Raw genomic sequence first — 16,472 nt, 5'->3', positions numbered from 1 at the left:
AAGGCTGCCTTACTCAAGTACAACCGCCCCCCAGCTTGCTATCCCATTACTAAATTCTATCCTCTTAATAGATCTTTTCATAGGCCACATTGTTTATTGGTTTACCTGTTTATTAGTTGCTTTCCTAACTGGAATGTAAGTTCCATGTAGGCAGGGACCTTTTACCTCTGTTATCTAAAATAGAACCTGCCACCTAAAGAGTATTCCGTAAATATCTGTTGAGTGAAATGAGTGAGTGAATAGCAAAAATTGGGAAAATTTAAAATTTTAGTCATTAGAGGATCGGTTTGCTCAATTGTGGCATATCTGTGCAATAGAATACTGTGCAGTCATTACGAATGATTGTGGAGACTTTGTCCTTCATAGAGATAGACTCTGCCTGTTGTCGGGTGAAAACAGCAGGTGATGCATGTGTGAGACGGTGCCTACACTGGTCAGGGATCCTGGTAGCCAGCCTCAGAACCTACTTTACTGAATTAAGGCAGAAAACAAAATAGTTTATTAGAGGCTACTGGGTAACTCACAGACTCTGTAAGATACAAGGAGGGGCTCCCCAGACAGGACACAAGACTGGGAGCTCAGCACTTGAGTTCTGCATCACCTCAGCTCCGTAAGATGATGCTCCAGAACCCCCATGTTCTTCAGGCAAACACGGATGATAAAACCCGCCCTGTCTACATCTCAGGACTGCTGTTAGGGCAAATGAGATGCAAGCCCTTAAAAGTTTTTAAAACGTGCTCCGTTAGGCACCTGGCTGGGTCAGTAGAGCCTTTGACTCTTGCTTTCGGGGCTTTGAGTTCACACGCCATGTTAGATGTGGAGATTACTTTATTTTTTCTTCAGTTTTTGTTTTTGTTTTTGTTTTTGGAGATTACTTTAAATAAATAAATGAATGAATAAAAAAACAACAGGGTATAAAACCAAGTTTAGAAAGTACCATGTAACATTTACATTGCTGTTTAAAAAGACAAGAATAACAAGAGTTGGGGAGGATGTGGAGAAGGAAGCTCTCTTGCACTGTTGGTGGGAATGTAACAGCCACTGTAACAGCATGGAGGTTCCTCAAAAAATTAGAAATACCATATGATCCAGTTATTCCACTACTGGGTATTTATCCAAAGAAAAGAAAAACACTGATTTGAAAAGATAATATGCACCCCTATGTTTATTGCAGCATTTTTTACAATAGCCAAAATAAGAAAGCAACCCAAGTGTCCATTGATAGATGAATGGTTAAGGAAGACACACACACACACACACACACAATGGAATATTACATAGCCATAAAAAAGATGAAATCTTGCCTTTGTGACAGCATGGATGGATCTGGAAGTTAGTATGGTAAGTGAAATAAGTCAGACTGAGAATGGTAAATACCATATGATTTCACCCATATGTGAAATCTGAAATAAATAAATAAATAAATAAATAAACAATTCAGACCTATAAATACAGAGAACAGACTAATGGTTACCAGCGGAAAGAGAGATTGGGATGGACAAAATGGGTGAAGGGAAGTGGGAGATACAGGCTTCCAGTTATGAAATGAATAAGTCATGGAAATAAAAGGCACAGAATAGAGAATACAGTCAATGGTATTATAATAGCCTGTATGGTAAGAGATGGTAGCCACACTTGTGGTGAGCATAGAGATGTATAGAGAAACAGAATAACTATGTTGTACACCTGAAACTAATGTAACATTGTGTGTAAATTATGCTAAAAAAATCTAAAGAAAAAACATTTATATCCTCATTATCCAGTGATTCTGAATGTGTGAGCATATATATACTTCCTTCTAAAGCCGTATTACTCAGCATTGAGCTGCCTCTGGGATGCCATTGGTCCTCTGCATTTACTAACTGTACATCACTAAGCATTAAATTACACATGGCAGTGGTCTGAACAAAAAGACTGGTAATTTTGGCTTGTGTTTGCTAAGCTTGTCCTAAAATTGCCTTCCATGTGCCTTCAGTCACTTTCCCTGCGGGGTTACCTCTGCTTCAGGCCTGTCCTTTTCTCAAGGCTCACTAAGCTTGCCACTTGCAGGAAACATGCTATTGTCATCTCTGAGTTCTGCAGTGTCTAGCATCAAAACTTGGCTTCTCCCTGAATGTCTTCCCTAAGTAGCATCCCAAGGGCTGACCTCTGGAGTATCAGTGTTCAAAGTCCCTGTCAACCAAGATTTTATGCGTGATTTGGGCAACTGACCAGGTATATTTTAAAAGCTGGATTTAGTAACTTTTAAAATTTCCTTATAATCCTATTTTTTGGGTATATTTTTAAAATATTTTATTTATTAGAGAGAAAACATGAGCAGGGGGAGGGGCAGAGGAACAAGCAGACTTCCAGCTGAGGAGGGAGCCCGATGCAGGGCTCGATCCCAGGACCCTGAGATCATGACTTGAGCCAAAGTCCGATGCTTAATGGACTGAGCCACCTGGGCGACTCTGTGTTTTGGATTATTTTTTTTTTTTTTTAAATAATGTCTGGTTTTCACTGTCCACCTATCGTTAGGGAAGAACAGCACTGGGATATAGCAGCATTTCACCAACGTACTAACATTGCTAAAAAGGACTTTGATGTTCCTGAAATCAGGCATGTGTTGCAAGGTGGGATGATGTTACTATTTCCTGTTCGTCCAGAAGCCTTTCCTGGCAGAGCTTTTAGCCCCTGAGACTTTCATCTTCTTCTTGCACGAAGGATACAATTTGGTCCTGACGCATGGATTACAGAAGCTGCTGAGCGTCCACACAATCTGTTATGCTAAATCACACCTGGTGTCTGCCCGGAGAAGGCTCTGGCAAGCTTCCTCGCTGCTGGGACCGAGGCCTCTGCCTCTGACGCCAAAACGTGGCAGTGTTGCAGGGAGCCTTCCGAGAGCCTGGCTCACCGGCATGGCAAATTAACCTGCTTGTTCTCACGTTAAATGCTTTATGAAAATTTACTGGGCGATAAAAGAGGGAAGAAAACCCAAGTGGTTCCGCGCTGAGCCTGCCTGGCACCAGTGAAGGAATGAAACTGCCGGGAAAGTCAACACGAAGAGCTGGCAGGAGGACAAGCTGTACGGCACAATGAAAACCACGGGTGGTGCAGGCCACTGCATTGTTTTATTAGCATTTTCTCAAGGAAGTCACTGAATTAGAGAGGAGCTGGTTTTAGTGAACTGGGTGAGATGACACGGGGCTCTGCTGCTTGCTCCATGCTGCCCGTTGTCAGAGGAATCACGGAATGCTCCAACAGACTGCGAAGAGGAACCTCCTCTCGTGTGGCGTGTTCCTTGAGAAGGGCCCTTTGCTACAACCAAACCATAGTGCTCAAAGGGGAGAATCTGCCTTTAGAAAAAAATAAAATGTTCTAATGGCCATCATCATCCTCCATTCTTCGATTTTCTACATTGTATTTTTCTTCTATTTTCCTTGTTGATTTTATTTTATTTTATTTAAAGATTTTATTTATTGGAAATAGAGACACAGTGAGAGAGGGAACATAAGCAGGGGCAGTGGGAGAGGGAGAAGCAGACTTCCTGCCGATCTGGATCCCAATCGTGACTTGAGCTGAAGGCAGACGCTTAACGACTGAGCGAACCAGGCGCCACCCCCCCAGCCTTGTGATATTAGAATAAAATAAAATGTCATAGAGTAGGATGGAGAAATTCTACTCTTTTTTTTCTTTTAAAGATTGTATTTATTTATTTGACAGACAGAGAGATGACAAGTAGGCAGAGAGGCAGGCAGAGAGAGGAGGAAGCAGGCTCCCTGCTGAGCAGAGAGCCCAAGTCGGGGCTCGATCCCAGGACCCTGAGATCAGGACCTTAGCCAAAGGCAGAAACTTAACTTACAGAGCCACCCAGGCGCCCTGAGAAATTCCACTCTTCAAAATACCTATAAATTTTGGGACATCTAGCTGGCTTGGTTGGCGGAGCATGTGACTCTTAATCTCGGGGTTATGAATTCAAGCTTGACGTTGGATGTAGAAAAAGATCTTAAAAAAGTAATAAAGGCGCCTGAGTGGCTCAGTCGGCTGAGTGTCAGACTCGTGGTTTCCGCTCAGGTCAAGATCTCATGGGTTGTGGGGTCGTGCCCCACATTGGGCTTCGTGCTCAGTGGCGAGTCTACTTGAAGATTCTCTGCTCTGCCTCTCCCCCCACTGTCTTTCTCAAATAAGTAAGTGAATCTTTAAAAAAACAATAATAATAATATAATAAAATACCTGTGAACTTGTCACCTAAAAGAAACAAGGCCTTTTTAATGGCCACTTTCTTTGGGAAATAATTAGGAAGCAGGACAAACAGCAACAACAGTGAACCATGAAAAGTAAATGATTCGCTACTATAAAATGAAGTGTGGGTGTATATTTGAGCAACAGAAATCAAAATCTACAAAGATAGAACCAACTGGCAAAATCATGCAGGAGATTTTAAAATTTCTTTCCATTTTAAAGCCTCATCTACATTAAAAGTAGTTTGTGGGAACAATGATCCAGTTTACTGTATTGCAAGAAATACGTCTTCGTGTTTGATCTCTGCTGTCACAGAGCTTATTCAGTTACCTGATTTCTTCATTCATGGCTGCTGGAAGACTAATTAAAAATCCTGTCTGGGATGCTGTTCTCCCACAGAAAAAAGGCTTCTTTCCCCAAAATGTGACGTTAAGCCCTTGTGCCTACATCTTGCCGAAATTCCTGTTATTTTGGTTTATTGAATTGCAAGGCTGTTTGTGTCTTATCATTAGACATTTATACTTCTGTCTGGAAGCTTGTATAACCTCCTACTTACGGAGACAAGATTCTTTGTGTCAGCACCTTAGAGAAGTGTTGTGGAAGCAGTTGGCACGGAGACAGGAATTTCCCAGCGGCACCGTGGGCGCAGCGGAGCTCCTGTGTGACCCACCTTAGCGCAGCTGAGGGGAGAAGTGGGCCTGATTCACCTCCAAAATTGTGATGGGCAGGAAAGTAGATGTTTCCCCACATAGAAGTGAAGCTTTGGCTTTTTAAGAAAATTGGTTCTTAAAAAAAAAAAAAACAAAAAAAACTGGTTCTTAATACTTAGAGTAGGGGACAGTTTGGATTAGTTACTAGCAATGTATCTCAAGGGGGCTTGTGAACTACAGGGTGTCATCAGCTAGAACAGTTGTGACATCACACTAGAACGGCTCAGGCCAGGCCAGGTGACATGGCTGTTAGCTGATGGGCATCTGAAACCATGGCAGGTTTTTACATGATGACCCAATCACTCTTGACTTACCTTCAAGAAGAATGAAAGGCCCACAGACCCTGCTCTTAAGGAGGCGGGGTGCGGTTGTCCGTGGCACCTGTGGCAAATAGCAGCCTTTTCATCCTTATAAGGGTGCAGAGTCCTTTGATGACACCGTTCCCTTTCGCTTGTTTACTTTTATTCTCCCACGCAGACTGCAGCCCAGCAGGAGGGCTTTTAAACCCAAACAGTTAATTACCTTCTCTAACTGAGAGAGTTGAGAAACACAAATCTAGCAAGTTGAGAGGGAGAGGGCATCTTTGCTTGGGGCTGTGCTTTGCACCAGGTGGGAAGAGAGCCCCCTTTGCCATCCTCAGGGCGGAGCAAGACCAATTAGAAGGCAAAAGGGAGGGAGGTGGGCCACGTTGCCACTCCCTGTGTACGTTACACTTCTTTTTCTGGAAAGAAGATGCGCTGTACTGTACCTGTACTGTACTCTGAATCCCAGATCAGAGACCCATGTGAAAACGCCCATTCCAAAGACAAAATCGAGTAGCTTCAGGACTAGAGGCCCTCTGGGGATGAAAGTGAGTGCTTCTAAGATGGAGAAGTTGCCCGTGGGGAGAGCAAGCTCAAGCAGGGAACCTCTACACTTAGCAGTCAAGGAACAGTGGAGGATGGTCCCCCTCCCAGTCCAGGCCTGGGCGCTACCAACAGCCTGCACTGTGGAGAGGACTTTCTCAATGGAACTGTCATTCTTGTCCCACCAACCCTACCACCATTTCCTCCCTCAACGGAGGAGAAAATATAAGGCTTCAGCCCTTATATCCCTAAATGGGGGCTCACTCCTGCCCATTTGGGAATCTCTTGTCTTTCTGTCCTTCTCCTGGTGCCAGCACCTTCCCTACCTAACCTCGTTTGTACTGACCACCTGCCTCTTCATTCACACACTATTCCTGCCTCTGCCCTCTGCCCTTTTCTGGCTCTCTGCCAGGTACTGGGCCCTCCCCCTGCACCTGTTGAGATTCCCAACTCCCCTGCCTCCTATCTGAAGGGCTCCCTTCTGTTTCTAAGTCCTGTGGTCCTCTTGTATGTTGCACCAACTTGAATTAATTTTTTTCTCATTCTGTGGGTCTTTCATTGCCACAGCTAGATAACACATTCCTCTGTTGACTTATATATCAATATAAAGTTACTTATATATCTGTCCCTATCCCTCCGCACCTGTTCCCAGCACCCAGCACAGTGGATAGCATTTGACTGATCCCTCTCCTACTGGCTAAATTTTTTAAATGCACTAGACCAGAGACATGAGACAGAATCTGGAGATAGTATTCAGGAAATTTTCTTTTCAGAATCACGAACAACCTTAAAGGACAAATCCTATCGGTTATCTAAATGTTTTCAAGTATCTGGATGTTTGGCCTTAAGCACATAAAATACCTAATGAGTGATCATGTTGTCTAGCTTTCTTTCCTCTGGTTCCTTCACATCATGTAGACATGGCTAGTGGCCCCCCCAGGGGAAAGCATGACAAAGCACCCTGTTCCTCCACTCACAGATTGTCCTGCCTAGAACAAGTCTCATGGCCTCTTGAGCCTCTGCTGCCCGCTAGAAACCAGAAATTACACCATTGCCCCTCTGAGGCTGTGAGAACAAGTGATGAGTGAGGACAAAGAAAACAGAAAAAGTAGGAAGGCTCCAGAGCTCCACAGACAAATCTGAGCGTGGTGGTTGTTATTCGCATGGAGAAAGGCACTACATGCCTTTAAAAGGTAAATAGTTTGTCTTTTGAAAAGTTGTAGGTAAAGTATACCTCTGCCACACTACTAAATCAAAGTTAACAAGAAATGGAAAAAAGCATGGGCAGTCGTGTCCATGAGGGACATCTTTTTGTCACTAGCTCCACATTTCCCTTCGAGTTTGGGTTTTAGGTCCCTCAGAGGCCCATGGGGATGCCTGCCAAGGTCCTCAAAAAAAAAAAAAAAAAAAAAAAACACCAACCCATAAGACTTGTCACATATGGTTGAGGATGATCTATCAGAAGCAGGTGGGAAGAAGGCAAAGTCAAAGAGTAGAAGGGGTAAAGGTGATGGACAGGACCCGGCAGTTCTACTCCTAGATAAACCCAAAAGAATGGATACAGAAAGTAGATTAGAGGTTACTGTGGCTGGGGAGTAGGTGGGAATTAGGAAGAATTGCCTGTTGCTTACAGAGTTTCTGTTTGAAATGATTAAAAGTTTTCAGATATAGGTAATCATGAGGGTTGCACAGTATGACAATGGTTCAGAGCATCCAATGGTAAACTTAAAAATGGTTAGAATACGGTACCTGGGTGGCTCAGTCAGTTAAGTGTCCTACTCTTCATTTCAGTTTAAGTCTTGACCTCAGGATTGTAAGATCGAGCCCTGCATAGCCCTCCACAGTTAGCTCAGGGTCTGCTTAGATTCTGTTTCTCCCTCTCCCTCTGCCCCTCCTCACCTAAAAATGGGTAAAATGGAAAATTTTATATTGTGTGTATTTCACTGTAGTTTTTTTTTAATGGGCAAAGGATTTGAAATAGACCTTTCTTCAAAGAAGATATAAAATAAGCTAATAAGCACATGAAAAGATAACTCAACATCATTAGTCATCAGGGAAATGCAAATCAAAACCACAATAAGCACAGTGAGAGACCACTCCACACCCATTAGGATGTTCTAATCAAAAAGATCATAACAAGTGTTGGTGAAGATGTAGAGAGCTTAGAACCTTCATACACTGCTGGTCAGAATGTGATTTGACACAGCCACTTCGGAAACAGAAGATTAAACATAGAAGATTAAACATTAGAGTTACCTTATGACCCAGCAATTCTACTTTCTCCTAGGTATGTACCCAAGAGAAATGGAAACAGATAACCAGGATGCCTGGGTGGCTCATTCAGTTAAGCGTCTGTTTTCTGCTCAGGTCATGATCCCAGGGTCCTGGGATGGAGTCCTACATTGGGCTCCCTGCTCAGCGGGAAGCCTGCTTCTCCCTCTGTGTGCTGCTTCCCCTGCTTGTGCTCTGTCTCTCTCTCTCTCCCTCTCTGACAAATAAATAAAATCTTTTAAAAAAAAAAGAGAGATAACCATACAAAAACTTGTACATAATGTTCATAGCAATGTTTTTCCTAGTAGCCAAAGGCCAAAACAAACCAGATGTTCATTAACTGATAATAGATGAACTAAAAGTGGTATATCCATACAATGGAATATAATTTGGCAATAGAGAAGGAAGTACTAATACATGCTACAGCATGACAAACTTTAAAACATTGTACTAACCAGTCACAAAAGATCACACATTGCATGATTCCATTTATATGAAATGTTCAGAATAAGCAGATCTGCAGAGAAACAAGACAGATTAGTGGTTATCCAGAGCTGGGAGGCTTGAGGGAATATGGGAGTAACTGCTGAAAAGTATGGGGTTTCTTTTGGGGATGTTAAAAATATTCTAAAATTGATTGTGGCAATGGTTGCGCAACTTTGAATATACTAACAGCCATTGATTAGTTATCCCCCCCCCCAAAAAAAAAATCGCAAGCCTAAAAATAATCTCACCAGGGCACCTGGGTGGCTCAATGGATTAAGCCTCTGCCTTTGGCTCAGGTCATGGTCTCAGGGTTCTGGGATCGAGCCCCGCATCAGGCTCCCTGCTCAGCGGGGAGCCTGCTTCCCCCTCTCTCTCTGCCTGCCTCTCTGCCTAGTTGTGATCTCTCTCTCTCTGTCAAATAAATAAATAAAATCTTTAAAAAATAATAATAATAATCTCACCCAAACTATTTCCCACAAATTATAAGTAAAATGAAGTTAACTTGTCATTAACTTGGTTTTTTTAATTGAAATATAATTAACATAGTGTCATATTAATTTCAGGTGTGCAGTACAATGATTGAACAGTTCTATACACTTCTCAGTGCCCAGCAAAGTGTACCCCGGTCCCCTTTATCTATTTCACCCCTCCTCCCATCTGCCCCCCTTCTGGCAACCGCCAATTTGTTCTCTGTATTTGTACTTTGTCTTTGTCTCTTTTTTGTTAATCTGTTTTGTTTCTTGAATTCCACATATGAGGGATGCCTCAGTAGCTCAGTTGGTTAAGCATCCGACTCCTGATTTTTAGCTCAGGTCAAGATCTCAGGGTCATGGGATCAAGACCCACATCAGGCTGTACGCTGAGCACAGAGTCTGCTTATCCCTCTCCCTCTGCTCCTACCCCTGCTCTCTTGATATCTCTGTCTCTCAACTAAATAAATAAAACCTTTTTAAAAATATGACTTCATGTGAGTGAAATCATATGTAAGTCATTAACTAGTTTTTAACATTTTATTGTGGAAATATTCTAATATTCTAATACAGATGGTCCCCAACTTAACGATGGTTCAATTTAGGATTTTCCAACTTTACAATGGGGCAAAAGTGATACACATTCAGTAGCAACTGCACTTTAAATTTTGAATTTGGATCTTTTTTAGGCTAGCAATAGGCAGTAAGATCCTCTCTCGTGGTGCTGACAAGCAGCAGGGAGCCTCAGCCCCCAGTCAGCCACATGATCACAAAGGTAAACAACCAATACACTGACAGCCATCTGTACCAAACAGCCACTCTGTTTTTTTCACTTTCAGTATTCAGTAAATTACGTGACATATTCAACACTTTATTATGAAATAAACAGGCTTTGTGTTAGATGATTTTGCCCAGTTGTAGACTAGCGTAAGTGTTCTGAGCATGTTGAAGGTAGACTAGGCCCACATATGACGTTCAGTAGGTTAGGTGAATTCAACACATTTTCCACTTAAAATATTTATTGACTTAGATATTTTCAACTTACAATGAATTTATTGGGGCATAACCCCCTTATAAGTTGAGGATGATCTGTATATGCAAATGTAAAGAGAATTGCTTCAGAATCCCCATGTATTCGCCATCAGCTCCAAAAATTATCAACATTTTAGAGGTACTTTAAGAAATTTTTTCCCTGAATTGTATTCTAAAAACGCTAAAAATCACAAAAGTTGGAAGATTGTACAATGAATACCCTTATACTCACCTCCTATATTCTCCCATTAATGTTTTACAGAGTAAAAACTTACCCATTAATCTGTCCTTCTAGCCATTCATCAATTTATTTACTTTTTAATTAATTTCAAAGTAAGTTGCAGATAGCAGCAGGAGACATCCCCTTAAATAGTTCTGTGTGTATATCACTGACTAGAGTTCAATATTTGTTTACCATTCTCTTTGTTCTTTTGTGGTAAAGTTTATATAAAACGAAACCCACCTTTTAAGCATACTTTCTGTGAATTTTAATCAATGTATAGTCCTATATGATTTAAATTAAGACCATTTTTGAAATGTCTTTAGAAATATTTCTAATTGCTCAGAGACCTTCAAAATAAATTCTTTTCATAGATTTATTGTATTCTAGTATTGTTTCTTTTGGGCTTTTTTTTTCTTTTTCCATTAAATCTCTGAGGCACAGAAATGCCAGTTGCATATTATGAGCTATCTATCCATACACCCTGGCCCATCTTAGTCCCTCGAATGAAAGCTGATTTAGCATTTCACTATAAACTTGTGTTTTAATGTACCTTTTATAACACTTCAGAGACTTTGCTCTACCCAAGTCTACATTTTCGGAATAAACAGTGTGCCTAGAATGTAATACTTCATGGGATAAATCAGTGAGTGAAATTTTTTTCACTTTTTTAAATTGTAGTATTATGTATATAACAGAATTTCCCATCTTAACCATGTTTGCGTGTACTATTCAGTTGTTACTGGCACATTTCACCCTGTCGTGCGACCACTACCACCGTCCAGCCCTGTAAAACTGAAATGCTATACTCATTAAACACGAACCCCCCATTCCCTCCTCCCCTCACACCTGGCAACCACTATTCTACTCCCCGACTACTCCAAGTACCTTATTGAAGTAGAATCACAACACTATTTGTCTTTTTGTGACTGGCTTATTTTGCTTACCGTCACGTCCTCAAGGTTCGCCCATGTGGTAGCATCTGTCAGAATTTCCTCTCTTTTTAAAGCTGAATAATATTTCTTTGTACATACATGGCACATTTTGCTTAGCCATTCTTCTGTCAGTGGACACTTAGGTTGCTCCCACATTTTAGCGATTACGAATAATGCTGCTATAAACACAGGTGCACACATGATCTCTTGAAGACCCTCTCTTCAATACTTTGGGATATATCCCGAGAAGTGGAATCGCTGGGTCATATCACTCTATTTTTAATTTTTTGAGGAACTGCCATACTATTTTCTATAGCGGCTCTAATTTACATTCCCACCAACAGCACACTAGGGTTCCAATTTATCCACATCTTCACCAATACTTGTTATTTCCTGTTGTTTTTTGTTTTTGTATTTGTTTTGTTTTATCGTAGCCATCCCAATGGGTGTGAAGTGGTATCTCAGTGTAATTGTGATGTGCATTTCCCTAATGCTCAGTGATGTTGAGCATCTTTTCATGTGCTTCTTGGCCATTCATGTATCTTCTTCAAAGAAATGTCTATTCAAGTCCTTTGCCCATTTTTGAATTGTGTTTTTTTGTTTTCTTTGAATTGTATTTTGTTGTTGTTATTGTTGAGTGTTAGGAGATCTGAATATATTCTAGATATAAATCCTTTGTCAGTTATATGATTTGTAAATATTCTCTGCCCATCTGTGCGTTGCCCTTTTTCTGTTTATAGTGTCTCTTGATGTACAAATACTTTTTTTCATGAAGTCCAATTTGTCTGGTTTCTTTCTTTTGTTACCTGTGCCTTTGCTGTTACCCGTGAATGAAATTTTAAGCCAGCTGACCCATGGTATATGTAGTATTGTCAATTTTCTTCTTTCAAAAACAAGCAAAAGATTTCTTTAACATGTGGAAAAGACAATGGGATAGAAAACTCAACACTATCACCTTCTAAAGAAACCCTCCCACATTGTAATAATTAATGAGAATTTATTTGCCTTTTATCCAGTGCAGTCACTACAACAGTCTCTGGGATTGTAATAAATTTTTATACATTTATGAGAAAAATACAATAACATAGTTCACAAACAATGACCTGTTTCTTTTTAAAAATATATATAAATATATATTCTTATATATATATTCTTTATATATATATCTTCTTTTATTCTTTTTATATATATATATTCTTTTTAAAAATATATATATAAATGTATAAAAGAAGTTATATGAAAAAGGAGAACTTCCATGGAAAAGTTCACTCCAAAGTTTGTATTTTAAACCAAACAACCTCAACATTTTCAATAATTTTTTCACATAGATACCGATAGCAAGGACGTCTGCCTGAAGTTTGTTGCACTCCAGGCCTGTGACTTCATTTTACAAATCAGATAACATGGAAATAAGATGGACACATTCAGAAAACACAGAATTCACTAGTGTTTCTGAGGCTGTGGCCTGGCAGTTTGCCTTTTGCCCCGATGAAATATTAATTGCACATTTTTAAAAAATCACCAGGGTTATGCATCTCCCCGGAGCCTAGAAGGTCTTTCATACTTATTAATTACCAAACGTGGGTTCGGCCGCTCGGGTTTCTCCCTGCGCCTGCCGCAGCAAGGGTGCCCTTGCGGTTTCCGCTGAAAAGGACTATCCATTAACATAGGAGGTTGGGGTGGCGGGTAGATGAAGGGAAAGGTGTTAATTCAGATGTTATGAAACTGTGATAATGCTATTATTTAAGGCACTTATTTGGGTATGTTTATACTTTGTAGTTTTATAAATAAACCCAAGGGGCTCCTCCGGGTTGTCACAGTCCTCCTTGAAGCTCGTATCCTGTCTGTCTCTTCCTATCCGACAGTAGAATTGATGCCGCTCTAATCCCTGGAAGTTGGGAACTAATGAACTGACTGCTGAGCTGCCGCCACGGAGCTTGGTCCCAAACTATACTGTACTTCACACTCGATTTATTCTCCAGATGGCGAGACTGTGCCGCCCTGCCGCGAGGGACCACCTCTTCCACTGGAGTGTAAAAGTGGACGGATGTTGTTTTCTTTGCAGATTTGATCATTCTGAGCTAGAAACTTGCGAGGATGATTAGTTATTAGCTTTAATGGGTGCCAATTGAACCAACTGCACGCATATTTTCTCCTTTAATTTTGGAGTCTGCGGGTCTTGGCGATGGTTGATTTATCCGCTTTCTTACGTCACTCGAGCATGTCTCTTCCCCAGGTGATAAGAACCCGGTCTCTGAAATCATAGCACGCCTTGGTTCCTGGCCCAGACAGAGTCATGTAATACTGTGGCTTATGTATAAGGACAAGTTTATTAGCCACTGGTCCACTGCACTGAGCAGCCCGTGGCACGGAATATCGATTGGCTGCAGGAAGTTTGGTGACACAACTTTTTATGTACAACAGCAGCTGGTGAAGATTCTGATTGGTGCCAACTTTCTTTGTGACCTCTACAGAATTCACCTCTGGAATCAGACATGCTACAGAACACAGTGTGATAATTAGTCTCCGCAAAGATCTAATGTAACTGTTGAGAAAGGCCTTAATTCCATTATTCTGTTTTTTTCCAGGTTGTCAGATTTTAGTGAGACAAGCACATCCTACACTAAGAAATGCTTAACAAGGCCGTTCTGTAGTGTTAACACATTTAGAGTGCAGTTCCTTCCAAACCGCATTTTGAACAACCTGGCTTGCCACCAGCATGTAAGACCTCCCCCTAATCACCCCTAACCACCCCCCAAAAAAGGTCTTTTTTGAGGGACCTCTTCTTGCTTTAATTTCCTCTTCCTTCTTTTGCCAGGGAATATTACCTCCCAGTATCTCAGCAGACCACTTAAATAGCCCTTCAGAGAAGGGGGTGTCTGCCAGGCCCGTGTCTTACTGATCCCCTGAATGAGATAGAAATTGGAAGGATAGTCAGGGCTGAGGGGGAGCCAAGGAAATAGAGAGAGAGAGAAAGCGTGAAGGGAGCAAGGTGATGCAAAGCAGAGAGTTGTGAGAAAGAAAGATTGGCATCAGGGAGGGAGGGAGGGAACAGAATGAACAGAATTTCTTTCTTTTCACAACTGGGTGGATTGTGGCTCTCTCTAGCTGAGCACCCAGAACTAAACTTAATTGTTCTTAGAAACTGCCTTCTTCTCACCCAACAGATGGCATGGGTGTGTTTGCTAGCACTGTAACATATTTCACCATTATAGCACCAAAAAGAAAAAAAAAAATCAACATACTTGTTGGTTGGTGTAAATTCAGTGAAGTTGTTTGATATTTTGGAATACATAGCAGAGGGATGCACACTTAGTTTATGTAAATTGCAGCAAGCAACAGCCTGTTAATAAGGGTGTTGTGTGGCAATATACCTCCAAAGCCATCATCTTTTTTTGGAAAGGTACAGAATGATGAAGTGGAAAGAGCTTGTTTTCATTCTGAGCCAAGAAAAGAAAAAAAAAAAAAAGAAGTCTAACAAAATGCTGAGTATTCACTGTTCGTTATTATAACATGAAAAGTACTAATAAGATTATGCACCAAATTGGAATTAGGTACTTCATTTGCAGCCAATTTCACAAGGGTTGAATTTTACTAAGTAAACCGGAATGTGCTGAAACCATGGTAATCTGACTTTAGATAAAAATCGCAAAGCCGGGGTGGGGGGAGGGTGGTAGTGGAGGGGGGTGCCTGGGTGGCTCTGTCCTTAGGCGTCTGCCTTCAGCTCAGGTCATGGTCCCAGGGTCCTGGGATGGAGCCCCATGTCGGCTCCCTACTCAGCGGGAAGCCTGCTTCTCCCTCTCCCACTCCCCCTGCTTGCGTTCCCTCTCTCGCTGTCTCTCTCTGTCAAATAAATTAATTAAATCTTTAAAAAAAAATTTGCAAACGGGTTAGAACACAAGCTTTGAACAAACAGCCCCTTTCTAATCCAGAGAAACAACAGAACAGCTTAGAGGGCAGATTTTGTTAGACACCGACATGAACAATTTAGGAAGTCGACGTTGCCAGGGATCCTGCGTCTTGGGCACACACACAGATTAAAGTAGAGCGTAGATGACGATTCATGTAACTCAAGTTTTAAAAATGCCTTTCAGGCGAAATGATCTAGTTCGTTCCTTTCCATTTTCCATTCACTCTGTCCCAGTAGACCCTTGACAAGCCCAACCTGCTATTGAAAGAAATCCTGGAAGTTGAAATATTTACAAGCTGGAGCAATGCTGAGTTTGTAGCTGTTGGGGCTACACGGAGCATAACGCATTTTAGGTTCTCAGAGGCTATGGATCTAAACGCCCACACTGTCAAAAAGCTGAAGGCATTTTCTCTCGACAGCTCTGGATGTTCTTGGAACCATGGCACTGAGCTCACTTCCGCTCTTCACCTTCAGGCTTTTCCTAGTTAGTGAACGTAACAACAAGGCATGGCAGAGCAAGCGGATGAGTTTTATAGCTGTGGAACAGCCAACGGCATGATGTGGAACCAAGCCACCCTTGGCCGCAGCGCCCTTCACTTCAGCTAGTGTGCGCGCGCTCTTGCTTTTGTCTAAGTTTGGCCTAATTACCCGCAGTCAGAGCTCTGTAAATCAGGGCTCCACAGGGCTGTCTTAAACTAGTCTACGTATTCTGTTTCCATCTGACCTGACAACTCTAAGCCACTGTTTCCTCACACTGTTTAACTCAGACCACATTTGGAAGCCTTCCCTGCTCCGACTCGGTCATAGACCTACATCCGTCTGCTTTAAATTTACTGTCCTGGCTTGTCTTGTTGATTAGACTTAGACCCAATATCGGCTCTCATAATTCTCTTTTTGTCTCCGCTTTGGTTTGCTATTTTTCCAGATAAGTATTGCTGTTCAAATGGCTGTATATTGTTAAGACTTTTTTTTTTTTAAACCACATTCGTCAGCAGTGAGAAGCTTTAAAGTTTTATTAGTATCATAAAAACCCTTCCCAAATGAAACTACTTTTGATAAGTGTGCATTCTGACAATGAGAATTTGTTGAGGGCTGTTGGCAAGTTGAAGGAACTTGTTTTTGAAACTGAAATTGGCAGGAAGTAATGACCCCAAGTGCTTTCTTTCTCTTGACTCCAACCCCCAGCCCCTCAATGCGCTCCTTTCTCTCCCCTCCCCCTTCCCCACCTTCAACACCCCGACTCAGAGCCAATAAATAACATGCTTGGTTTCATACAGTTTTTCTAGGGACAATTCACATACTGAAGCAGGCTTTCAACCTTTCAGCTTTTCTTAACTATGGAGCACAGACTGGCAAGTCAAAAGGAAAAAAA

The 16,472-nt window shown here is 41.5% G+C and overlaps 1 protein-coding gene and 1 long non-coding RNA gene across 7 annotated transcripts in view; one reads left to right on the top strand and one right to left on the bottom strand.

The window, feature by feature from the left end:
• LOC116573916 overlaps positions 1 to 6,269 on the bottom strand; it is a 45,284-nt gene extending 39,015 nt beyond the window's left edge. The window contains exon 1 of the long non-coding RNA XR_004279064.1: positions 4,778 to 6,269. This is a non-coding gene — a long non-coding RNA (uncharacterized LOC116573916). The remainder of the gene's footprint in view (positions 1 to 4,777) is intronic.
• The window catches only part of CLYBL (citrate lyase beta like), a 258,838-nt gene that overhangs the window by 205,252 nt on the left and 37,114 nt on the right, over positions 1 to 16,472 (top strand). The gene's annotated exons all lie outside the window — the stretch shown is intronic.

This window comes from Mustela erminea, chromosome 15, assembly GCF_009829155.1.
Source record: "Mustela erminea isolate mMusErm1 chromosome 15, mMusErm1.Pri, whole genome shotgun sequence".
Taxonomy (NCBI): domain Eukaryota; kingdom Metazoa; phylum Chordata; class Mammalia; order Carnivora; family Mustelidae; genus Mustela; species Mustela erminea.
The sequence above is the reverse complement of the archived record's forward strand: the minus strand, read 5'-3'. Positions and strand labels throughout refer to the sequence as shown.